The sequence below is a fragment of the Caretta caretta genome, chromosome 2 (assembly GCF_965140235.1).
Source record: "Caretta caretta isolate rCarCar2 chromosome 2, rCarCar1.hap1, whole genome shotgun sequence".
Taxonomy (NCBI): Eukaryota; Metazoa; Chordata; order Testudines; family Cheloniidae; genus Caretta; species Caretta caretta.
In genome coordinates, this window is record NC_134207.1 from 35,498,701 (window position 1) to 35,525,815 (window position 27,115).

General features: G+C 40.3%; 1 protein-coding gene across 1 annotated transcript in view; it reads right to left on the reverse strand.

Moving 5' to 3' along the window:
• Window positions 1–2,760, reverse strand: part of ZFPM2 (zinc finger protein, FOG family member 2) — a 507,265-nt gene extending 504,505 nt beyond the window's left edge. Inside the window, exon 1 of the mRNA XM_048841473.2 lies at window positions 2,703–2,760. The gene's annotated coding sequence lies outside the window, so the exon portion shown is untranslated. The remainder of the gene's footprint in view (window positions 1–2,702) is intronic.
• Window positions 2,761–27,115: the final 24,355 nt, after the last annotated feature.

Sequence of the window (27,115 nt, forward strand, 5' to 3'; positions counted from 1 at the left end):
CCTTCCTTTTGACACTGCCAGCAAAGATGCCAGTTGGGACCATGTGTGGTGTGTGTGGTTTTTGTTTTGTTTCAAATTGTCTAGAAAGTGGATTGAGACCTTCAACTCATTCAGTCAGGCCACTAAATCGCAATGATTGTTGGACACTATTAAACCTGGGCCAGATCCAGATCATGGATGTAGAGGTGAAAGGTTTCATATCCCATTACCAATCTATTATTACTATTATTTATATTACAGTAGTTCCTAAAGACCCAACCAAGATAGGGACCCCATTGTGCCAGGAAATTTAAACAAATAATATGACTAATTGTTTGCTTACAGTCTTAAGAGTCAAAGGGTAGGTAGGGAAGCAGAGGCACAGAGAGGTGAACTCATAGACTTTAAGGTCAAAACGGACCATCATGATCATCTACTCTGACCTCCTGCACATTGCAGGCCACAGAACGTCACCCGCCCACTCCTGTAGTAGACCCATAACCTTTGGCTGAGATACTGAAGTCCTCAAATCATGATTTAAAGACTTCAAGTTGCAGCAAATCCCCATTTACTGTAATTAAAACAAGCCCCATGCTGCAGAGGAAGGCGAAAACCCCCCAGGGTCTCTGCCCATCTGATCTGGGGAGAAAATTCCTTCCCAGTTCCAAATATGGTGATCAGTTAGAGGCTGAGCATGTTGGGGAGACCCACCAGCAAGACACCTGGGAAAAAATTCTCTGTAATAACTTAGAGCCCTCCCCATCTAGTGTCCTGTCTCTGTCTGTTAGATATATTTGCTATTAGTAGTCACAGATGGGCTAAATGCCATTGTAGGCAATCTCATCATACCAACCCCTCCATAAACTTATCCAGCTCAGTCTTGAAGCCAGTTATGTTTTTTGTCCCTACTGCTCCTCTTAGAAGGCTGTTCCAGAACTTCACTCCTCTGATGGTTAGAAACCTTTGTCTAATTTCAAGCCTAAACTTATTGATGGACAGTTGATAGCCATTTGTTCTTGTGCTAGCACTGGCCCTTAACTTAAATAACTCCTCTCCCTCCCTGGGATTTATCCCTCTAATATATTAACCAAGAGCAACCATATTCCCCTCAGCCTTTGTTTGGTTAGGTTAAACAAGCCAAACTTCTTAAGTCTCCTCTCATAAGGTAGGTTCTCCATTCCTCTGATCATCCTAGCCCTTCTCTACATTTGTTCCAGTTTGAATTCAACTTTCTTAAACATGGGAGACCAGAACAGCATACAGTATTCCAGATGAGGTCTCACTAGTGCCTTGTACAATGGTAATAACATTTCTCTATCAGAAATACCTCACCCAATGCATCTTAGGATTGCATTAGCCTTTTTCCACGGCCACATCACAGTGGCAGCTCATAATCCTCCTGTGATGTGTCTGAAGTCACTGGTATAGCCAGGAATAGAACTCAGCTCTACTGAGTATCAGCCTCATTTCCTAGCCACTACACCACACTCCCTGTTAAATAACTATTAACACTTCTTCTCAGGTGGCACCCAGAGTTTCCAATCAGTCTCATAGTCTGACTGCTAGGTACAGTACAACCACATAAGAAGCCATTGTCCAAGTCCCAAATAACTTACAATTTTAGGCATTGATCCTGTAACTGGATGTGCACACGAAGACACTTATTCATGCAGAGACAATAAGAATTTATAAGCCTCATATTTCACAGTTCCAGTTGTTAGACAGGTTCTTGGTCACTGTGTTGTGCTAGTAACTTTACATGGACAGTATACTTCTGTAATCTTTTACATTTCCTGAAAACAAGTTTTAACATCTTTCACAATAGGAGTTAGATAATAGAATTCTCAGTAACCGTAACAGTAAATGGATTTGTAATCTATCCGTGATTAAAATTATTTTCATCATGAAGTAGAATTCTCATTATTGTTGCCATTTTAATATTATCAACTATAAAGTGTCTTAGTGATTGATATTATAGACAGTGAAAACCTATATTATGGTAATTAAATTTAAAATGAATCAGCCATCCTTATATGTCTCAGTACAGCACCTGATTATTTAAAAACAATTATCTCCTGGTGTCACCTAATGGCACACACTACTTTAAACTGCCTAAAGGAATTGTTCAGGGTCAAAAAGTTGAGCCACAGGCAAAATTCACATTCAGTGTAATTTGTGAGATACTAGGGAAAATGGTCTCAATATTGTCTAAAACAAAGACAGTCTAAAATCCTTAAAGAATTTCAGTAAAATTCAGTCCTGAATTCTGGGACCTTTAAATAGAATTTATAGAGAGAAATGCACATAGAAACCCAATACTCAGGGGTATGTACTTCCCTTGTTTTGTGTGAAAAACACCAGGAAATCTGAGCAGGAAACGAAACTGCTCTCTTTTAGGTAAGTAATTTTTTTTCCAGTCAAGTTTGAAAGGTACAGTATAATGCTCTCTTAAATTAGAGCTAGCCTGTGGATTAATGTCTCTTCAAAGCAGACATTCATGTCTGGAAATGTTAAACTCTGCAAATATATTTTACAAAAATATTTGCTCATATTTTTCATATAAGAAGATTTTATAGGGACAGGAGCTTCCCAACCAGAAGAATGTTTATGCCTTTTATCCCCTTAATCTTTAGCTTTTTTCAGTACATTTTACCACTGTCTACTATTACAAGATACTTTTTTTTATTTTGGAGAAATTTTAGTACAAAAAATTTCTTTAGTACCTCAGTTCATTTGCAGATTTCACCAGGCTTGCAAAAGCACACCTGTTGTGCTGTCTGGATTTCCTTTTCTGATCATAGGCTTCTGACAAAGAGGGGGGAAAAGAAAGATTTTTATCAAACACTCTTCACCGGACAATGAATTTTCTTCACCATTTGAATGTATCTGTGGAATGCCTGAGTGATTCATTACAGCAGATTCTGAAGTATGACAATGGGCCGCAGAAATGACTGATGGTATCTTTTTCCTGATTTCATTTCCCTGATCCTCTTCATCCCTTGGCCTGTGTACCTCGATTAATTAGAAACCAGGGATTTTCACTCATCAGCTGATGGGTTTCATGCTCCACTCTGTCACAAATCTGCTGCTTGCACTATCTCTCTTACAGCTGGTGCCTGCTTTAAAAACTTTCTTTTTTCTTTTTTCTTTTTTTTCCCTTTTTTTGAAGCAGTGCTTTGTGACTACAGGTTTAGGCCTTTTTAAGATTCAGACATATTTTTAAAAAGAGATTAAAAATTAAAGTAAAGAAGATTCAAAATCTCTGATTAAGTTAATCCCTATCCAAATGATACTTGTCCAAAAATGAACTTTTTGAAGAGATAATAATGTAAATGTTTCATAGCTCTCAGCTTTCCAAGTTAGTTTTTCAAGATATAATAATTGAAGTATTATGCAAAGGATGAAAGTATATAAATATAATTTTTGTGCAAAAGGCACATATGCTCAGTTCACATGTATTTTAGTGCTGCCTATACTATACTGTTAAGCCAATTGCATTTCAGATTTCACTTGTATGAGGCACCTTATAATAAGATCCTGCAATAAATCATTGAACCGTTTTTGTTTCTGGAGGAAATATTTCATAATTGAAAATATGCTGCCCTTTAGGGTATATACCAAATTAAAATCCCATGGTGATATAATCCCGAAGGAAACAAACCATAATTAAATGGTATTTAAAAATGCAGAATATTTTGTAATAAAATTCACCCACAGAAACTTAAAATAATGTGTGAATCACAGACAACAAACGTATCAATTATGTCTACTATAGAAAACGTAACCACTGCTAGTTTACTTTTTTTTTATTATTATCTATTCACCCCCTCCATCCACCACCCATTGCTTGGTTTAATTTCTGCATGTAATACATTGTCTGTATTAACATAGAACCCCTCCGTTTTCTTGAGCCAGGTTCAGAAGTAGAATAGCCTTGCAAGAATGTCAGACTTTGTACAGGCTCTGTGTTGCTGAGAAAAAGGTAATGAGGTACCATGATTATTCAGGTCTTTTGCTTCTAAGGAATAAAGTCTATTAATTCTGCAGTTTGGTACACTGCACGTTGGCTTTTTGATACTGTTTATTTCTGGTTAATGGCTTACAAGTAGAATAGATACATACACACACCACACACATCTATATGACTCTACGCACATACACACACACATGACACAGTACCACATATGCCACAGTGCCCCAAGATATTCTCATAAGCAAATGAGGGAAATGTGGTCTAGACAAAACTACAACTGGTCAAAAGATCATACTCAAAGCCCTGGTCTACACTGGGGGGGGGGGGGCGAGGATGGATCTAAGTTACGCAACTTCAGCTATGTGAATAACGTAGCTAAAGTCAATGTACTTAGATCTGCTCACTGCGGTGTCTTCACTACGGTGAGTCGACTGATGCCACTCCCCCGTCGACTTTGCTTGCGCCTCTCACAGTGGTGGAGTACAGGAGTCGACAAGAGAGCAATAGACTAGACTAGACTAGATGCGATAAATCAACCCCCGCTGGATTGATCGCTGCCCGCCGATCTGGCGGGTAGTGTAGACATACCCAAAGAGTGGTTATCAGTGTTTTGCTGTCAAACTGAAAGGGCCTATCTAGTGGGATCTTGCAAGGGTCAGTCCTAGATCTGGTACTATTCAATGTTTTCATTAATGATCTGGAGAATGGAGTGAAGAATATGCTTATAACATTTGTTGATGACACCAAGCTGGTAGGGATTGCAAACATTTTGCAGGACAGGATTAGAGTTTAAAATGACCTTGACAAATAAGAGAACTGGTATGAAATCAATAAGATGAAATTAAATAAAGACAACTGCAAAGTACTTCACTTAGGAAGGAAAAAAATGCACAAATGCACAACTTCAAAATGGAGAACAACTGCCTAGGCGGTAGTACTGCTGGAAGAGACTCTGGGTGTTATAGTGGATCACAAATTGAATACGTGTCAACAATATGATGCAGTTGTGAAAAAGGCTAATATTATTCTAAGGTGTATTAACAGCAGTGTCGTATATAAGACATGGGAGGTAATTGTTCTGCTTTACTCAGCACTGGTGACGCCTCAGGTGCATCCAAATCTTGGTGCCACACTTTAAGAAATATGTGGACAAATTGGAGAGAGTCCAGAGGAGAGCAACAAAAAAAGATAAAAGGTTTAGAAAACCTAATCTATGAAGAAAGGTTAAAAAAAACTGGACATGTTTAGTCTTGAGAAAAGAAGACTGAGGGGGGACCTGATAGTCTTAAAATATGGTAAGGGCAGTTATTAAGAGGATGTTGTTCTCCATGATCAGTTGTGATCAGTTGTTCTCCATGTCCACTGAAGGTAGGACAAGAGGTAACAGATTTAATCTGCAGCAAGGGAGATTTAAATTAGATATTAGGAAAAACTTTCTAACTATAAGAATAATCAAGCACTGGAATAAGCTTTTATGGGAGGTTGTGGAATCCTCATCACTGGAGGTTTTTAAGAAGAGGTTAGACAAATATCTGTCAGCGATGGTCTAGGTCTATTTGGTCCTGCCTCAGCACAGGGGGGCTAGGACTACCTGACTTCGAGGTCCCTTTCAGCTCTATGTTTCTATGATTCTATGACTACACACACACAAGCACAAACCCTCAGCATACTTACCAATGATATATTCTTCAGTCAGGCAGCACTTTGCTCAATTAATCATTTTTTTTCAGTTAATCCTTTTTCCTCTTATTTTCCTTGCATAAAAAGAAAAAGTGTATCCAACACTTAAAGATGGAGGAGTAAATTGGACAAACAAGCATTTCCATCTTTGGTCAATTAAAAACTAGTAAAAACATTAAAATGAACTACTGTAATCCACTAATTTACGTGCTTCCTTTGTACATCTCATTACTGTAGTATAGGCTAAGCAATCAGAGTACACTTGCCCTTTAGAGGTATACTTTAGAGGTTTTTGAGGTCAGGCTTGACAAAGCCCCGGCTGCGATGATTTAGTTGGGGATTGGTCCTGCTTTGAGCAGGGGGTTGGACTAGATGACCTCCTGAGGTCCCTTCCAACCCTGATATTCTATGATTCTATGATACCCTGGCAACTCCTATATGGTACAGGAGCTAGGGATACAGAGATTCTTATCGACCCTGCAGCAACCTAAGTCATAAGGCATGTGTGACATTCCCCAGGGTACAATCTGTGCTGTTGAACAGCTGTGTCCCCTCAGTTCTTCAGTCTGGAGTGCCTTTTACACTGCTTTGCTGTCAGAACATCCACTCTGGCCTGTTCACACACAGCTTCTAGCAGGCAAAAATCACTCCCAGATATATTACATGAATGGTCTGCCAACATTACATGAATTACATACAAGGCGACACCAGCAAACTCCCAGTCCCAGCCTTGTCTCGCAGAAATACTCAATACCCTTCTGAACAGTACAAGCTGATTGAAAGTCCATCATTTCATCAAAAGAAAATGATATGAACCAGCCCTATTATTCCAGATGGAGTTTCCCACACACTTTAACCAAACACACTGGTTAAGATAAACAATAAGATAGTTTATTAACTACAGAAAGATAGATTTTAAGTGATTACAGAAAATAATGCATAAAAGTCAGGACTGGTTACAAAAGAAAATGAAAGGGTAAAACACAAGCTAATACCTAACATAGCAAGCTAAGTGAATTTAAAAACAAAAATGGTTTCTCTCACCATAAGCTTACAGTAGTCTGTACTGGCTGAAAAGCCTTCCAGCCAAGACCACTCTTCCCTCAGTTCAATGATGCTTCATTTGTTGTTCAAGAGTGGTAGATGCCATGAGTAGAAATGGGGCAAGAGAGCGGTAATTTGGAGGCCACTGTCTCTCATTCTTATACCACTCTACTCTTTCCTCAATGAGGATTACCCCCAGCTGTGGTGCAGGTGACAAGTAGTCTCTTGTGGATGTGAGGTCGGAACCATCCCTGTGATGGTTCACACCTTCCCTCTGCTGGAGAATGGTCACTTAACTAAGTCATGGCCCACATGACTTTGTTGATACCTGTCTGTCGCTGCCAGTGTGTCTGTCTCTGAGGAACTGGTTTGGAGCTACTTTTCTTAACCTCAGAGCATGTTATAACAACGTTATACAGTAGACTCTTGTAACTTTACATGGAATATTGTCACACATTTTACCAGGACAATAATATGCAGCAGATTATGACTTTTTCAAGGCATACTTTGTACATAATGTATCATAGTCTTGTACAAGTGGTGAACATAATAGTATAGACTGTCACAGCATGTACAATGGAAGATCCCTCATAAATTTTTGTACAATTTTTGTCACAACATTTCAGTGCCAGTTCCAATCATACCTTTATGAGGGTATGCTTGCTGAAGATTATTATACTTATTAGCTTGGAGAGACACCATTTATATGAAAAAATGTTTGTAAAGCTATCAGAGAGTTTATCTTTGGGAATTTTTTTCTTCACTCCCATTCTGATACAGATTAGGAAGGAGAGGCAATATTAAGACTTAAAGTACTGTAAATTCCATAGGCCAGATTCTCATTTACACTAAGGCCTTTTACACCACTCTGGCAGCATAAAGAGGCCTTACAGTTGGGGTCAGCATTGCTAGAGTGGTGAAAAGTGGTGTAAATGAGAAACAGCCCTATGTGTTCACTGTGTTCTGCCAATTGGAAAATAGGGTTATTTTTATTTTCAATAGCTTTGAATGGTTTCTGCATTGAAATGAGCAATCACATCAACCAGGCCCATTGATAATATTCATCTAGACAAGTCTTCAGTAATTTCTGTTTCTCATCACTCCCATCCAGTCTATTCAAAATTCAACTGCTAAAACCATTTTTCTTACTCATAACTCCTGCTCCCCCTTTGAATCCCTCTGTTGGCTTGCCTTATTCCACCAAGCTTTTTGTCCTCGCCTACAAGGCACTTCTCAACTCTGCTTCTCTTACTACCTACCAGTTCCACAGGGCTTGTTCCTGCGCCGTGCTGAGAACACTTCCCTTCCACTTATATCAACTAGAATAGAGGGCACTCAGCGCTCCTTCCAGTATCAAGCTCTTATCACATCACCCTGGCTTCTTCTGCTGTTCAATGATGCCAGCTTAGTCTACCCATCTGTCAGCATTTCTCATTAATGACCCTGCACCTAATTCCTCGCTATCTCTTATCCCACACATGAAATATCTGTCTGAACTGATTCATGAAGACACTATTTCCATTTCCTCCGTGGCTCTGTAGAAGCAGCTCCAGCGCTGGGAGAGAGCTCTCCCAGTGCTGTAAAAAAAACTACCTCCACGAGGGGAGTAGCTCCCAGTGCTGGGAGCATGGCTCCCAGTGCTGTAGCACTATCTACATGCCACTTTACAGCGCTGAAACTAGCATCGAACAGGGAGGTGTTTTTTCACACCCCAGAGCAAGGAAAGTTTCAGTGCTGTAAGTGGCAGTGTAGACAAGCCCTTAAATACAGCCATAGAAGGAAATGGTAATAGAGTCTTCACGAATTGCTGGATTTTAACATAATCTGCTCTCACTTCCTCCATTCAGATACTCCTAAGGCTACAGTATATTTGATGGTATTCCTCTCTCACACCCTTTATTTTATGAGGCTCTAATCTCATTTGGGCAGGAATAGTGTCTTCAAGTGTGTGCTTAGCACAATGGGGTCCTGATCTTGACTGGGGCCTTTCTGTAATATGAAATAATAACAACAATAATAATAGTATTAATAACAATAATAATTCCAACTCCCATCTGAGTCATGAATCAGTTTTGTGCATTACAGAAAAAGGCATTTAAGAAACAATCTGTGAAACTGAACATTTATTTTGTGGAACTAAACCCTGATGAACTGAAATCCCATTATCATTTCATTTGTTCCCTGAGATTCATTTCTCTGCAGATTTCCAAAGAACAGCATTCGATCAGTACATCTCTCAGCCCAAGCTTACCAGTCATCATCAACACTATCTTTGTGTTCGAAAATTAAAAAGTTAATTAAAAAAGGAACCAATGAGAATTTGCATTTCTGATCAACAAAGTTTTTAAAGTTTCTTTTGCTGTGAAATGAAATGAATGAAATCCTTAGTACAAACATTTTTACCTGTTGATTAAGAAACAGTGGAATCTGTTCAGGATAGACAGTGCCTAACCTCAGTTGTATCAGACACATTATTATCTTTACCTTCTGCTCTAAACTAACTCAGAGTGCCAATACCAAATCACTACTTTTAGATGTTACCAACTTCGAGTGCTAACAAGTCAATACATATATCAACAGACTTCCCTTTTTGGTATAAAAGAGAGAACACTTTGCACTTCTTAGCATCATTAATTCAAGGATCTCAAAACACTTTACAAAGATGGGGAAATATGTCCATTTAAAAGAAGGGAAAATTGAGAGATAGGGAGATTAAGTGACTTGCTCAAGGTCACCCAATAACTAGTTGCAATAATTTCAAATTCAAACATGCAAAAGCTTTAAATGTCAAAACCAGTTTCAACTTGGAAGGTACCCCTTTTCGCTCAGAAATAGGTTTGTTTTCACTTGAAATGGGGCAATTTTTGAGAGAACGTTTTCACAAAATACGGTAAATTTTTGGCGAAGAGTTAGACTGTCACTGGCAATATGCTTCACTGTAGGGGCATAAGGGAGCTGAGGTTCCACTCTGCACCCTCTACCTATAGCACATCTAGTATTAAGGGGCGGAGGGAGAGTAGGGCTGTGACTCACCTTCCTGCACAGGTGAGCACGGAGTGGGCAGAGCAGAGCCCTGAGCAAGGGATAAGCTTCACAATCCTGGGAGTAGAACCAAGGGGCATATGCTATAGAGACACTTTTCTAGGCACAATCCCATGCTGCTTCGTCCTTGCTTGAAGGGCATAGAAATTTGCTGCTGATCTACACCAACATCAAATAAATACATCCCTGATTTAGCTGTGATGGTCAGTGATTTGCAGGACCACCCATTCCCTGCCCACTTGCTCCAGGGTTTGAGTGAGTAAGCAGGCAAGGTGCCCACCCAGGGATATCAGGAGGAGGTTCCAACTTCTGTGCACAGACACATAGTCCAAGTCACAAACTAGTGGGTTTCTTTGACACTGCTACTCTTAAAAAAGCTAGAATTAACTGTTTCATAGAGCTTGAGCCTGCAAACACTACTGTGTATACTCAAAAAGAAAAGGAGGACTTGTGGCACCTTAGAGACTAACCAATTTATTTGAGCATAAGCTTTCGTGAGCTACAGCTCACTTCATTGCTGCATCCGATGAAGTGAGCTGTAGTTCACGAAAGCTTATGCTCAAATAAATTGATTAGTCTTTAAGGTGCCACAAGTCCTCCTTTCCTAGATTGACAATGTTTGCCAGTTAGGAAAATGACATGCTAAACATTAGAGACAAGGTAGGTGAGGTAATATCTTCTATTGGACCAACTTCTGTTGGTGAGAGAGAAAAGCTTTTGAGCCACACAGAGCTCCTCTTCAAGTCTCTCTAATACCCTGGGACTGACACAGATAGAACTACCCTGCATGCTAAACATGGGCATTTACAGAGTTTCTAGGGCCTATTCTACACCTAAAATTTAGGTCTACCTGGGTACTTCACTGAGGGCTGTGAAAAATTTCACACCCTGTGCAACATAGTTAGGTCAACCTAGCCCCCACTGTAGATGCAGTTAGGTTGACGGAAGAATTCTTCCATCAATCTAGCTGCCACCTCAGAGAAGTGGATTACCTACATTGATGGAAAACCCCTTTCTGTCGATGTAGGAATGTAGGAAGTGTCTATGCTACAGCATGACCACAGCACAGCTGCAGCACTGGAGCTGTGCCACTGTAGTGTAGACATACCCTGAGTTAGAGACAAGGGAACATGGTACTAAAAGCAATGGTCTCCAGTGGGAAAACCTGGATTCCTACTCCTTTAATTTTTAGAATCTTTGCATCTCTTTGTCTCTGAAATATTAACAGTTTCAGTCTGGTAGGGTTCCCCCCCTCCCGTTACACTCATTGCCAAACTCAGAACATCAACAGGAATGCAGTATTTGGGCCTTGACTTATGCTAATTTTCTTGCACAGAATCTGTCTTTTACTACTGCCCTGGAGCCCCTGTCTGCTAGCAGTTCAGACAGTGCTCATATACGGCCAGTAAAAAGTTCAAATCCAATCAGTAAAAAGCAAGCCTTGGAAACCCTTTCACAGTAATTGAATTTAAAGGAGACTTAATGTTTCTTACAGAACCAAGGCTATTGTAAATGTATGTCCTTTGCAATAACTTAAAATATTCCCATTTCAGTAATAGAAGCTACCATTAGTTTTGTACCTTGTTATCAGTGGTATAATTTTACTTCATTCTGCATGAAAACAAGTACTGTGAGTAACTTGGGAAAAATCACAAAATTTCCCAACACCATTTTATTATTTTGGTATATAATATTATGTCATAATGAGACATGACATGTCACGGTACAACATACTGCTGTAAAAGAGAGATAATAACTAATGACATCACAAAGGCTGAGGTGTTTAGTGCCTATTTTGCTTCAGTCTTCACTAAAAAAATTAACAATGACCAAATACTCAACACAAGATTAACAACAAGGCAGAAGAAGGCTTCCCGTAGGGTCCCCACCCCCAAACTCCTCCTATCCCCTCCCAGCAGTCGACTAGTTACAATTTCCTTGTTGCCAGTTTAGTCGTTTTCCAATCCCCCTGTAAATTCAAACACCTCCTCTAATTTCAATTCCTGAGAAAACACTGGGAAGGAAATGCAAGCCAAAACAGGTAAAGAACAGGTTAAAGAACATTTAGATAAGTTAGATGTGTTTAACTTGGCGGGGCCTGATGAAATTCATCCAAGGGTACTTAAGGAATTAGCTGAAATAATCGCAGAACCATTAGCAATTATCTTTGGGAACTCCTGGAGGATGGGTGAGGTCCCAGAGGACTGGAGAAGGGCAAACAGAGTACATATCTTTAAAAAGGTGAACAAGGAGGACCCAGGGAATTATAGACCAGGCAGCCTAACTTTGTTCCAGTATCTTTCCAAGTATCAAAGGATTAAACAATCAATTTGTAAGCACCTAGCAGATATCAGAGTTATAAGGAATAGCCAGCATGGATTTATAAAGAACAAATCATGCCATACCAACCGAATTTTCTTCTTTGACAGGGTACTGGCCCAGTGTTTAAGGGAAGAAGTAGATGTGGCGTATCTTGATTTTAGTAAGGCTTTTTACACAGTCCCACATGATAATTGCAAAAGCAAACTGGGGAAATGTGGTCTAGATGAAATTATTATAAGGTGGATATAAAACTATTTGAAAGACCATACTCAAAGGGTAGTTATCAGTGGTTAGCTAGCAAGCTGGGAAGGCATACATAGTGGGGTCAAGGGTCAGTCCTGGGTCTGGTACTATTTATATTTTCATTAATTACTTGGATAATGGAGTGGAGAGGATGATTATAAAAACTGTGGATGACTCCATCCTGGGAGGGTTGCAAGTTCTTTGGAGGACAGGATTAAAATTAAAAATGACCTTAACAAAGGAAAAAATTGGTCTGAAATTAACAAAATGCAATTCAATAAAGACAAGAGCAAAGTACTTCACTGAGGAGGGAAAAAATCAAATGCACAACTACAAAATGGGGAACAACTGAATAGGTGGTAATACTGCTGAAAAAGGATCTGGGAATTATAGAGGATCATGAATTGAATATTTGTCCACATCTTTCTTAAAGTATGATGCCCAGAATTGGATACAGTGTTGTACGTTAGGCATGCAAGGTAATTGTCCTCCTCTGGTTGGCACTGGTGAGGTCTCACTTGCAGTACTGTATCCAATTCTGGGCATCATACTTTAAGAAAGATGTGGAAAACTGGAGAGATTCCACAGGAGAGCAACAAAGTAGATAAAAGGTAAAGATACATCTAAGATAACTTGACCTATGAGGAAAGGTTAAAAAAATTGTGCATACGTAATCTGGAGAAAAGATGACTGAGAGAGAAACTGGATAAAAGTCTTCAAATATGTTAAGGGATGTTATAAAGAGAACAGTGATCAATTGCTCCCCATGTCCACTGAAGGTAGGACAAGAAATAATGCGCTTATAACCTATTAGGTTAGATATTAGAAAAATTGTTCTAACTATAAGACTAGTTGAGCTCTGGAATAGGCTTCCAAGGAGGGAGGTTGTGGAATTTCTGTCATTGATGGTTTCTAAGAACAGGTTGGAAAAAAACACCCGTCAGGGATGGTCTAGGTTTACTTGGTTCTACCTGAGCGCAGGGGGTTAGAGTAGATCAGTGGTTCTCAACCAGGGGTATGTGTACCCCTGCGATACGCAGAGGTCTTCCAGGGGGTACATCAACTTTTTTAGATATTTGCCTAGTTTTAGAACAGGCTACGTAAAAGGCACTAGCAAAGTCAGTACAAACTAAAATTTCATACTGACAATAACTTGTTTATATTGTTCTATATACTATACACTAAAATGTAAGTACAATAGTTATATTCCAGTTTTACCAATTATTTTATAATTATATGGTAAAATGAGAAAGTAAGCAATTTTTAGTATTAATGTGCTATGACACTTTCGTATTTTTATGTCTGATTGTGTAAGCAAGTAGTTTTTAAGTGAGGTGTAACTTGGTTGTATACAAAACAAATCAGACTCAAATCAAACAAATCAGAAAGGGGTACAGTAGTCTGGAAAGGTTGAGAACCACTGCATGAGATGACCTCTGAAGGTCTCTTCCAGCCCTACATTTCTATGAGCCTATAAAATATAAGTAAGAAATAATATTTAGAGCAGCAGAAGTGGGCCCTTACTTACACTGAGTAGTACTCAACTCAGCAAGCAGTCCCACTGAAATTATCTATTCATAGAGTAGTGGTACTACTGGTTACTACTATTAATAGTGGTACTACTACGCCTCACGGTACTACTCAACATGAGTAAATGTGGCACACTATTGCCTTTGATCTGTGAGGCAGATTTTTCCTTGCCCTTAAATGGTTGTTTAGTGAGTGTGGGGGCAATGGCAGCCTTTTCCCCCTTTGCATGAAGGCTAGGCAGATCTGTTCCCTCTCTACTCTCCAAGGGTGCCCAATAGTGCAAAGGGGTGGCAAAGTGGTAGGATCATATCACTATTCTCCCTCCAGCTCCAGCCTACAGGAGAGGTCTGTCACAGCAGATAAGAATAAGCAGATCCACTCCCTTGCACCCATAGAGTTCACCCCCAGGATGGTGAGTGATTCCAGTGTGGGTCATATGGAGTGTCACAGCTCTAGGGGGAACACCCAGAATTCCCAACACGTAAAGGCAGTGCCTCTATGACTACATTCAACAGGCCTCAATGTCTCCCCATACCAGTTTTACACCAGCGTAAATCTATTGACTTGAATGAGGTTACTCCTGATTCACACCAGTGTGAGGTTTTACACTGATAGCACAATATGTCCAAACATACCTCCAATTTACAGGAATTAAGTTTAATGAATTAGAGGCTCTTCTTCATGGAGCTTAAGATGCCAGCATTATAAATTAAGCATCAGTTTATTTCCATGAAATAGCCCATGTTTTTATTCCTTACCTGTTTTCAAATCTTTTCTTAATATTTGGGCCTTCTTATGTCTGCTTCACCAGTCTAGCAGGCTCTTTTTGAAAAAAAAAAAAAAAAGAAATTTCACTGAGATTCACTAGTAGATGACAGATGGAATCTGTCTTACTGCCTGAGGCATGAAATTGCAGGTGACACCTGAGATATGATAATAAAAGAGCACCATCAAGCAATCAGGCCCTGTCTTTTATTTCTGTGAGGTCATCAGAATGCAGGTGGCTTACCTCCGCATCCCTCAGATTCTGACTAAAATGCTGTGCATTGTCAGGAGCTTATACAGAGAACTTTTATCTCCCTGTCTGTGTGGTCTCTGTTGTGATCATTTTGGAGTGAAGCCACCTCCACTATTCCTCTCTGCTCAGCAGGGAGTCATCAAAGATTGCCTGCAGACCTGTTTATAAGATTCTATTCCTTTCCTAAAGATCGTATGGGGTTCGTAATTGTTTCCTGGTCCATGGTTAAGAGGAGATAAGAGGTTTAAGACAGCTCTACTCTCCCCTGACCAATCCTCACAAACAAGGGCCAAGCCAATTTTCAAACTGGCGTTTCCCCACCAAATACATATGATATGTATTGGCGTTTGCTTAGATCCTTTTCCTTCCCCACTTTCCTAATGGCCTGGGATTTGGTAGTGGGAGACGATGTCAATGTCTAATTTTAAGCGTACTGGTGGACAGTTTGTTTCAGAGGTGTCCGCTGAGCATGCAGTATAAGAGGACCATGGTCTCTTTAAGGTCCTTCATAGATGCCTGTCCATCAAACATAGAGGCCTACTCTCTCCCAACCCTATGGAACTGGGAAGGTATTATACACGAGCAGTACCTCTCCCATGACATCCCCAAGGGAAGAATTCTGTGTTTTCAGTCATTCTTTCAAACACCATCAGGATACCCTGATCAACGGGTGAAAAGAAAAGGAGTACTTGTGGCACCTTAGAGACTAACCAATTTATTTGAGCATGAGCTTTCGTGAGCTACAGCTCACTTCATCGGATGCATCCAATGAAGTGAGCTGTAGCTCACGAAAACTCATGCTCAAATAAATTGGTTAGTCTCTAAGGTGCCACAAGTACTCCTTTTCTTTTTGCGAATACAGACTAACATGGCTGTTACTCTGAAACCTGATCAACGGGTAGTGATCAATGGCTCTGTGTCTAGTTGGCAGCCAGTATCAAGCAGAGTGCCCCAGGGGTCGGTCCTGGGGCCGGTTTTGTTCAACATCTTCATTAATGATGTGGATGATAGGATGGATTGCAGCCTCAGGAAGTTTGCGGATGACACTAAGCTGGGGGGAGAGGTAGATATGCTGGAAAGTTGGGTTAGGATCCAGAATGACCTAGACAAATTGGAGAATTGCGCCAAAAGAAATCTGATGAGGTTGAACAAGAACAAGTGCAGAGTCTTGCACTTAGGACAAAAAACTCCCATGCACCGCTACAGGCTGGGGACCGACTGGTTAAGCAGTAGTTCTGCATAAAAGGACCTGGGGATTACAGTGGATGAGAAACTGGATATGAGTCAACAATGTGCCCTTGTTGCTGAGAAGGCTAATGGCATATTGGGCTGCATTAGTAGGAGCATTGCCAGCAGATTGAGGGAAGTGATTATTCCCGTCTATTCAGCACTGATGAGGCCACGTCTGGAGTACTGCATCCGGTTTTGCGCCCCCCACTACAGAAAGGATGTGAACAAATTGGAGAGAGTCCAGCGGAGGGCAACAAAAATGATTAGGGAGCTGGGGCACATGATTTATGAGAAGAGGCTGAGGGAACTGGGGTTATTTACTCTGCAGAAGAGAAGAGTGAGGGGGGATTTGATAGCAGCCTTCAACTACCTGAAGAGTGGTTCCAAAGAGGATGGAGCTCAGCTGTTCTCAGTGATGGCAGATGACAGAACAAGGAGCAATGGTCTCAAGCTGCAGTGGGGGAGGTCTAGGTTGGATATTAGGAAAAACTATTTCACTAGGAGGGTGGTGAAGCACTGTAATGGGTTACCTAGGGAGGTGGTGGAATCTCCATCCTTAGAAGTTTTTAAGGTCCAGCTTGACAAAGCTCTGGCTAGGATGATTTAGTTGGGGTTGGTCCTGCTCTGAGTGGGAGGTTGGACTAGATGACCTCCTGAGGTCTCTTCCAACCCTAATCTTATATGATTCTATGAACCCCATGAGAGAGTCCAGTTTCTAAAGTAGGTATTTTTGGATAAGCATCTGGGGTCAAATTCAAGAAGTGCTGAGCACTTACATCTCCCAGAAAAGTGTCTTTGGTTCTGAAAATGACCAGACTCTTTAACGTTCAACTGTCACTAAATTAATCATCACATGGCAGGGCAGTGCCATGACATTAATTGGGCTCCCAAATTTCCAAGGCTGAGCTCCAAAAACTGTCTTCTTGGTTAAGGAAAGTCTTTTGTTAATAAAGCCCCAGTTGTCAAAAGCATGCCAGTTGTCATGAATTCTCATCTCTGTGAAAGGGAACTATTCTGATCACTCAAACTAAGGAAAAGGCAGCACCATGCTCAAGTTCTTCTCCTAGTCCACTCTTCACAAATCTTTTAAAGAAACCATCTCTCTTACTTAATGCAAACTATACAGTGCCATTGGGATGGTCAACAGATACTGTCAAATGAGCTTTGGCAACTTGTGGAAGTTAAGAATCAACTTTGAAATGAAGTATGGGAGTTAAGATATTCAAATAAAAATTTGCCTTTTGGAACATAATGGAACATAAAGAGCTTTCAAAAGCAACATTAAACATCTGTGCAGCAACAGTAAAATATGAAAAAGTGGGTCTTAAAGATAACACCAACAATGTGTGTTTGTGGCAGCCCCAAGAAGAATGCAATGTCCAGCCAACTGGGCTTCACAAAGCAGGTTGAGACACAATTGTTAGCAATAAGGAGCTTTATTTCATAATCCAGGGAGTAGTTAGTCCGCACAAAATACCCAAGAGAACACTATATCAACAGCCTCATGAGTCCAAGTAAAAGGAAATATCAGGTCTCCATTCCTTTATGAGGGACAGCCCTGTGGCAGACCGGGTTTCTCAGCTCAGAGTGTGTTCCTTCCATGGCCCAGAGGCCTCTCCCACAAGCCAGTACTTCCTTTTATACTTTATTTCACTAACAGCCCAGCTGTTAGCTCCTCTCACCAGAACTGACAGCTCATACATTTCCATTGCTCCTGAGAAGATCAGCACCCTTTCTTCTTCTTGCTGGTTGCTGTGTATACAAACCATACCAAAAGCTCCTAATATATATTTAGGAACATACCTTTATAATTGCACCTCCTCCGCTTTAACTCCCCATCTCTCCTCACTTCAGTCTCAACAAAATGTTGCTACTGGTCATCATTCTTTGCTTGGTTCTAACCTCATCTCACTCGTCATCCAATCATTTCACTGCATTCCTGCTTTTTAGCACATCAAGATCAACTTCCCTTGTCCTCATTCTCAAAGACACAATCACCATATTAACTACCACCAACCTATATCCCTGCTTTATTTTTGACCAAGTATCATTCAAACATCTACTTCCCCCAAGAAATATTCCTATGTTCTCCATAATCTCTTGTACCTGAACAACTTCTCTTCTTAGATTGGCAGGACTTCGTCTTATTATTTAAAAAAAAATCTGTACATGTGTGTTATTTAGCTAATAATTTTATTATCTTTCTTTTTTTTCCCTACTAGAAAATTATAATGCCTTTCTGACAAGTGACCTCATGACATTTTCCATCAATAATGTTCTTATTTTCCAGCTTTCCTACCTGTGTATATACTTTGACATGATTGACTATGTCATAATGTTCCTTTAGACCAAATCCTTCTTTCCATATTATTGGAATACTAATTTCTTAACAGAATGAAATCTACTGGGGGATTTTATTTATTTATTTATTTATTTTCTCCATTTCACTAGAGAGTAAACACCAAAATATTGTTAATGTCAGAGCTGGCCAAGTTAAGCAAAAATATTTCCACAAATATTTATTTCAAAATTGTTTTAAAAATTGGTTTAGGACTGTGTTCATGCTCACTGGAATTTTCTTTCTGTAAACATTCCTGAGACTGAGTTTTACTACCACAAATGTTTCAGAAAGCACATTTTAAACTCACATTCTCAAACAGTTGCTGATGGCACATTTTAAATTCACTTTCCAGAAGTCTTGTAACTAGAGTTACATGCATCCAACTAGAGAATAAGAAACAATGCAATGTCCCTCATGAGACCTATCGCAGCTAAGCAAAACAGCTCAAATAGAAAGTCACAGACGAACCAAAATTCACGGAAACTTCAATAAATAATTTTGAACAACAAATGGATTTCAGAAAAATCAACATTTATTCACAGGTCTCCTTTGAGAAAATAGGGAGTGTGTCTATAAAATTATTCATTATTAATTACTTGTTCAGAGCTAGTTAACATTATTGAAGGAGGTATATTAGCTTTCATTTTCTAAACTGTCTCCAGAATGCTGACACTAATTTGATGCCATAATGATGGACAACTGAGTGTATTATATTTCTGAGAGAATCTTTTCTGATCTTCCTTAAGTCTCTGATAAATAGAGATGTCAACACATTTGGGGTGGAATCCCAGCCCCACTGAAGTCTATGGGAGCTTTGCTACTGACTTTAATGGGACCAGGATTTCACTCATGTTGTGCAGCACGTGAAGTTATGGACTTAGTGCTGCTCATTCTCCCAGTTGTTTCAGTCTCTAAGAGTCATCTTAATTACTATATATTGTTCATTTAGGGCCAAAATCGTAAAGGTAAAGGCTTGAGATCTTATCTTCAAAACCATGTGTGTGTTTGTGCATGCAGTTACTGCAATTCTGAACACAAATTGTCTGTTTGATATAGTTTAGAGTTTTGTTGTTGTTTTTTGCGTTTCATTTTCATACCTTTTCACTTTCTGGCTTTAGCCATAAATGGCAATGCCAAAATATCACATGAAATCTATCTATTCCTCCAGATTCATCTGTGGCACCCATAGCTATCTGAATACCTCTGAAAAATTAAAGTATTCATCTGCTCAACACTCTGTGAGATGGGAATATATTATTATCCCCATTTGGGGGGGCGGGCGGGCAGGTGGGAACTGAGGCATGGAGAGACTAAATGCAGTCACCCAGTAAGTCTGTGTGGCAGAGCTGAGACCTAAACCCAGGACTTCTGAGTCCTAGTCCAGTGCCTTAATCAGAAAAAATATTAAAAGTATTAAACTACTAAATCACATGGAAGTACTAAAAATGTCATAACAAAGCTTGATCTATCAATTACAGCCAAACCTTTCTGATTAATTTCACTTGGATACATTTTGCATTTGAACTTTTGGCTCATCCATGTGACTTGTGTTCACTAATTTAAATGAGCATCCATGACAGTGCAAAGATCCATGCATTGATATGACCCCCTATTATTAAGGTTGCCCAACACTTTCCATAATGAGGCCCTGTTTTTAAGTTGCTTATCACTTTGGCAAACTTTAACTGTTTGTGGGCTGAAATTTTCAATGCTGTCTGTATGCCTCAAGCTGATTTTTTGTCTGGAAAATTTCACCAAAATTCTGAGAATGGGAAAAATAAGTTGTTTACTACTGTTAAAAAATTCCGGTGGCTTTTTCTGTGAAAAGGTCTAGCACCTCCATATTTTGGAGCAGGGACTTGACATTTGGCAGGGGTTGGCGTTTGTGTCAGGGATGTGCCCTTTGCCATCTCAATGAAAATCCACCCAAATCTGGCCAAAATAATAACCCTTTAAATAATTCCAGTTGGCACATCCTCAATAGAGACTTCTTAAAGTTCAACTCAGCATGCCCCAGCCCAGGGCTGAGCTGGACTTTCCCTGCAATTCCTTCTCTGGGCTGCTGTGCACAGCTAGCTGAAGGGGGGAGAGGGAAACTGTGAGTTTGGGTGTGGGGAGACTAGGGCTGTCTGGGCAAGCAATATGGGTCTAGAAACCAGTTAGGAAAGGGGGTGGAGATAGATGGGAGACAAGATAGATCTGATGAGAAGCTGGGTGCAGAAGGAGCACTTGGACTGGGTGGGCCAAGAGACTGGGACAAGGAACTGGGTGTGGGGGCTGTGGATTGGACAAGCAGCCTGGGGATGGAGACTGGGACTGGGCACCAGTGGAACTAGGGAATGTGAGCAGAAAGCATCCCATCTGGAGTCCAGGAAGGAGAAAGAGAACGAAAGATTAGATGAGGAGCATGAGGGATGGAACTGGGACTGGCTGAGCAAGAGTGGAAGAGGACTAGGAGTTGGAAGGAGACTGGGACTGGAACGATGAATATGGAAAGTTAGGACTGGTTGGACAAAGAGATTGGGACTTGGATGAGAAGCCAGCAGAGCATAGACTGGGACTGGATAGGTGAGGAGCATGGAACTGGGCCAGGGTGCCAGGGGTGGGAAAGAAACAGGTTTGAAAGGTCAGGACAGAAGGGATCAAGCTTTGGGGGATCAGGCAGAAGTGTCTCTAACCAGGACAGAACACTCCCCTCCAAAGCCTGGAACGTAACTCGAGATTCCCAGGTATGTGATCATGTAATTAAAGGCTGTTATAATGCATATTTAGAAGGAGGCTGAATTAAAGTAGCAAGAGCAACCTTACTTCTAGCATTTCATAACTTCTGATTGCTTGACCTTGGAACCTTAATACTGTTTTTGTTTTTTGTTTTTCAAAATGTTTGTGTGTGTAACTTACACATTCAGTAAACTGCCCCCTTGGTACAGCCGTGTGTACTGCGCACAACTTCACAATGGATTTGCTTGGTTCTAGGCAATGTCTTTACCTCTGAAACAAACATCTGTTTAATACTGAACTACTGCTCTCCTTTACAGGCAGCTATAGAAAATGTAATTCAGTGAGTCCAAGGCTAGCTCCACAAGTCCAATACTATGTGTTTATGACAAATTCCAAAAATAGTCTAAATCAAAAATAATAAAATGTTATTTTGATTCAATGCCATAGTCCCTCCATGATCAGCTAAGCAAAGGTATATCTTCCATCAAGCAAGCACTCTCTCTCTCTCCATTTTTAACGTGTAGACCAACGTCTCTTTTTCTAGTGAATTCTTACCTTTTCAAATTACTGGTTAATACTGTAGTAGCAAAGATAAACTTCATAAAATAGATTAAATACTAAAATGTAATTATGTTTTAAATTAAATGTAAATGTTTAAATACATAAAAACTTTGTAAATGTGTTTTTGCATTTTGTTCTGAAACCTCCTATATATATGTATGGAGCAACTGACCACACATAAAACTGTCTTGCAAATTTCTAAGTAATAGTTTGTGTAATTATATTGAATCAGAGAAGTCCTGATACTTTGTTCGTAGCTGGGAAAAAAGCACATGTAATACTGAAATGAAATGTTATTACAGCCTCACTTACTCATTCTTGGAATTGACTTAGTGATTACTTCAACATCGACATCAGTGAAAAACATTTGACATCTGGCCTAGAAAATCAGACAGCAGACCACAGAGACTTTGATTAAAAAACTTCATGTAATTTTCTCCAATCAGTAAGCTGGCCTATTCTTTATCAGAATGAAGGTTTCTCTCATCACCTGCAAATTTCTAGGAAGGCCTTTAAAAAAAAAAACAGCTTTCAGATATGTATCTTCCTCCTATAAGAAATTCAACCAAATAACCTATTAGTTTTACTGATGATTTGATTTGTTAGCAAAGAGCCTGCTGTTTTATTTTCTCACTTATTTTTATTTAATCCTTTATCTGAGTTTGCTATTTTATCCTTCTCTATATAATGATTTTGCAATGCTCCTATACAAAACACGCTCACTTGCTGTGAAAACTGAGATTGCAAAATGTACACGTTTTTTCACACCCACTGCATGTCACTGATCTCAAGTTAAAAATAATGTAGGCCCCTTAAGTTCTGTATTTGTATACCCTGCTGTAGAGCTCAGCCACTCTACAATGGAAAAGAATAAACCTTCAGTACGATATTACAACAGAGATCCTGAAATGAACTGCACTGTAGTACCATCATGAATTAAAGTCTCAGGTTCAGACTCCAGCTCATGGTACAATAGAGCAGGGCATCAATGAACTCATGCAAGGAACACTGCAGTAATGAGCCATCACACTGCCTCTCCTCTTTGAAGCAAATTCATATGATGAAACTTGATAATTAACTTATGTACAACAAACTAATTTCAATATATCTGTTTTCAGGTCAGGGAAAGTTGCTGAAGCCATTGCAAATACTTCTTTCCCTTCTTTCTCGTCTGTGACAAGGACAAAGTCCCTGCTAATATAATGTCACAGTAAATTTGCTTATCTCTTACAAACAATGAGGTATGCTGTAAAATACGTTAGTACTATTAAAACATTCATAATCAAATCCTAATAAAATTACAAAGTTGGAATGAAAAGAAACTACAGTGTAACCTTAAATCATGTCACAATGTTGCCCTCAGAAGGGCTAATGTATAAAAAATATATGCTCTATGTATACATTCTTTTTTGCTGGTTTACGTTTAGAAAGGAGACGGGAGAATCTGGTACACCAGAAATAGAAAGGGAGTCTACATTTTCCATATAAACTAACGAACAGTGAGGGTTAGTCTCAAGTGCAAATAAGTGTTGGTCACATAAACACCACCCTATACTGGAAACCTACTGACCGCTATACTTACCAACTTGCCTCCAGCTTCCATCCAGGACACGCCACACGATCCATTGTCTACAGCCAAGCCCTAAGATACAACCAAATTTGCTCCAATCCCTCAGACAGAGACAAACACCTACAAGATCTTTATCAAGCATTCTTAAAACTACAATACCCACCTGGGGAAGTGAGGAAACAGACTGACAGAGTGAGACGGATACCCAGAAATCATCTATTACAAGACAGGCCCCACAAGGAAAATAACAGAACACCACTGGCCATGACGTACAGCCCCCCGCTAAAACCTCTCCAGCACATTATCAACGATCTACAACCTATCCTGGGAAACGATCCCTCACTCTCACAGACCCTGGGAGACAGGCCAGTCCTCGCTTACAGACAGCCCCCTAACCTGAAGCTAATACTCACCAGTAACTACACACCACACCACAGAAACACTAACCCAGGAACCAATCCCTGTAGAAAACCTCGTTGCCTACTCTGTCCCCATATCTACTCTAGTGACACCATCAGAGGACCCAACCACATCAGCCACACCATCAGAGGCTCATTCACCTGCCCATCTACTAATGTTATATATGCCATCATGTGCCAGCAATGCCCCTCTGCCATGTACATTGGCCAAACCGGACAATCCGTAAGTAAAAGAATAAAAGGACACAAATTGAACATCAGGAATGGTAACATACAAAAGCCAGTGGGAGAACACTTCAATCTTCCTGGATATTCTATAACAGATTTGAAAGTAGCTATACTTGAACAAAAAAACTTCAGAAATAGTCTTCAAAGAGAAACAGCAGAACTAAAATTCATTTGCAAATTTAACATCATTAATTTGGGCTTGAATAGGCACTGGGACTGGCTGGCTCATTACAGAAGCAGCTTTGCCTCTCCTGGAACTGACACCTCCTCATCTATTATTGGGAGTGGACTACATCCACCCTGGTCGAATTGGCCCTGTCAGCACTGGTTCTCCACTTGTGAGGTAACTCCCTTTTATGTCTGCATCTGTAATTTTCACTCTATGCATCTGAAGAAGTGGGGTTTTTACCCATGAAAGCTTATGCTCAAATAAATCTGTTAGTCTTTAAGGGTGACTCTTTCCCCAAGGCATCATGGGAGTCTCTTAGGCTAGATTGCAGCACACAGGATCTTCCCCTGGAACACTCCCAGTGAAGTTCAGAGGCCCCTCTAGTAAAGAGTGCGTACAGTAGTATTACTATTGTTTTCTTTATCAAGATGATACCTGAGCAAACTTTCACTGTAAAAACAATATTCGAAGATACTTCACTGGAATATCTCACCCTTGAATTCTTTGCTTTGATCTACAGGCCTTTGTAGAACTCCTCTTCCTGAACTCGTTCCATTATGAAGAAATACAACAGATTTCAATGAGGAATGAAGATTCTAGGGTGAAATTTTGCTCTCAGTTACAAATTTTGCTCTCAGTGTTGATTTGAAGTAAAAATGTTGACTTCCAGTGCAGTTATTCTCAGTTTAAACTGGTGTGGCTAAAATTAGATGAACTGGTGCAAAGCAGTGTAGGTCCCCTGAAGTCGATTTACATCTCCTTTTAAGTTTATTTTTCTACTTAGTGCACCCAGATTCCATTTTCTTCATAAGTAATGACATCTTTTAACTCACACTATTACATGTTCTCTGAAATTCCCTCACACTCATAGAATATACATCACTGATATGTAATAAAATTAATGAAAATTAATATAAGCAACTGAGGTTTCTCTTTTGACTCCGACTGCACTGCAACATTTGCTTCAGTTGAACTGGTTGCAGTCATAGCATCTTCTTTATCTAGATTTGCTGCTCTTTTCTTCTTACCTGATATCTGTTTATGCTCAAGATTTGTCAACTTTTTCTTAGCCAGATTGAATTTGTCTCTCTCTCATTCTCACATTGTTAATAATAATATGCAAAATATAATTTCCTCAGAATCTATTTTAACACCACAAACATTGACCCAATACCTAACATCCTCTATCTCTAGATCAAAAGATTTTCCCTTCGAAAGTCAGAAAGGCATCATTACATAGTTTCTGGTAACACATTTTTTCTTGTTCACGTAAAGAAGTAATTTTTGCACTGGATTACTCAACTTCCTACCAACTTTCAATAAAATAAATTTCCCTTGCATTAAAAATCATAGTCCTGAGATCTTTTGCATACAGATCCAGGCTCCGTTTACTATGTTGAGGCACTGATGGAAGCTGCAGAGACTCTGAGGAAAGATTGCCACCTACTGAATTACCAGTACCATTTTAGGCAGTTCCTTGTGTTTTTCTTGTAGGTCTGTAACCCAAATACTGACCAGGCCCAACTCTGTTTAGTATGATTATAGGCATCACATGAAGGGTAGCTAAAGTGGGGAACAAATTGTCAAACTGACTTATAAAAACAAGAAGCACAAGTACATTTCGGAGCAGAGCCATTTCTGGGGAAAGGATTTAGAAACTAGGATTATGAGTGGGATTTATGAGGTTAAAATGATGATAGTTACAATAAACCCAGTACAGATTTCCCAGGGATAGAAAGGCAGATATTGATGGGCCACAGCCTCCTTCTAGTCTTTTAAACTGGGTAGTAGTCAGAACAGTGCCAGTAAAAAGGCCCTTTTTAGAGCTTGTATCTGTTCACCTTATCTCATAGACTTGAGGGCCAGAAGGGACTAGCATGATCATCTAGTCCAGGGGTTCTCAAACTTCATTGCACAGCAACCCGCCTCTGATAACAAAAATTACTACATGACCCCAGGAGGGGGGACCCAAGCCTGAGCCTGCCCAGCCCCCAACGCCCTGGGTGGGGTAGGCCAGAGCCCAAGCCCCACAGTCCTGGGCATGGGGAGGGTACCCAAATCCAAAGCCCAAGGGGTTCAGCCCCAGGCAGAGGGCCTGTAACCTGAGCCCTGATGCCCCAGGCTGAAGCCCCCGGGCTGCAGCTTCATCCCTGGGCAGTGAGACTCGGGCTTTGGTATGCCAGTCCTGGCGATGCCATTAAAATGGGGTTGCAACCCACTTTGGGGTCCCGATCCACAGTTTGAGAACTGATGGTCTAGTCTGACCTCCTGCACATTGCAGGACACCGAACCTCACCCACCCACTCCTGCAATAGACCCATAATCGCTCCCTGACTTACTGAAGTTCTTAAAACTTGATTTCAAGACTTGAAGTTACAGAGAAGCCACTATTTACTCTAGTTGAAACCAGCAAGTGACCCGTGTCACCTGCTGCAGAGAAAGGTAAAAAACCCCAGGATCTCTGCCATCTGACCTGGGGGAAAATTCCTTCCCGTCCCAAATATGGTGATCCGTTAGACCCTGAGCATGTGGGCAAGTTCCACCAGCCAGACACCTGGGAAAGAATTCTCTGTAGTGACTCAGAGCCCTCCCCCCCTAGTGTGCCATCTCCAGCCTTTGGAGATATTTGTTAATAGCGGACGCTGATGAGCCATATGCCATCTTTCGGGTGATAAATGGTTAGTGACAACATTACTTTAAAGAGAGTCAGAATTGCAGTCACTGTAGCTGTGGAAAGAGCTGTGTTCTACCCCATCTCATGCATCATCAACAAAATTGCCAGCTAAGGTCTGATTCCAGAATCTTTATTATTGTTGGTGATGTATGAACCAGAAAGAATACATTTCAGTTTATAAGTATCATTCTGAGCTTGCAGTGCTGACAGGCATAATAAGGTGAGCAAATTTTTTATTGAAATAATTAACAGAGAATAAATATTGAACTATAAGGGCAGAGGTGAAAATAAGCAGGTACAGCCCAGTACGGCATAACGGCAAGAGCCAGTATGCCGTGCCGGACTGGACCATTTTCCCCAGGCTTGTGCTT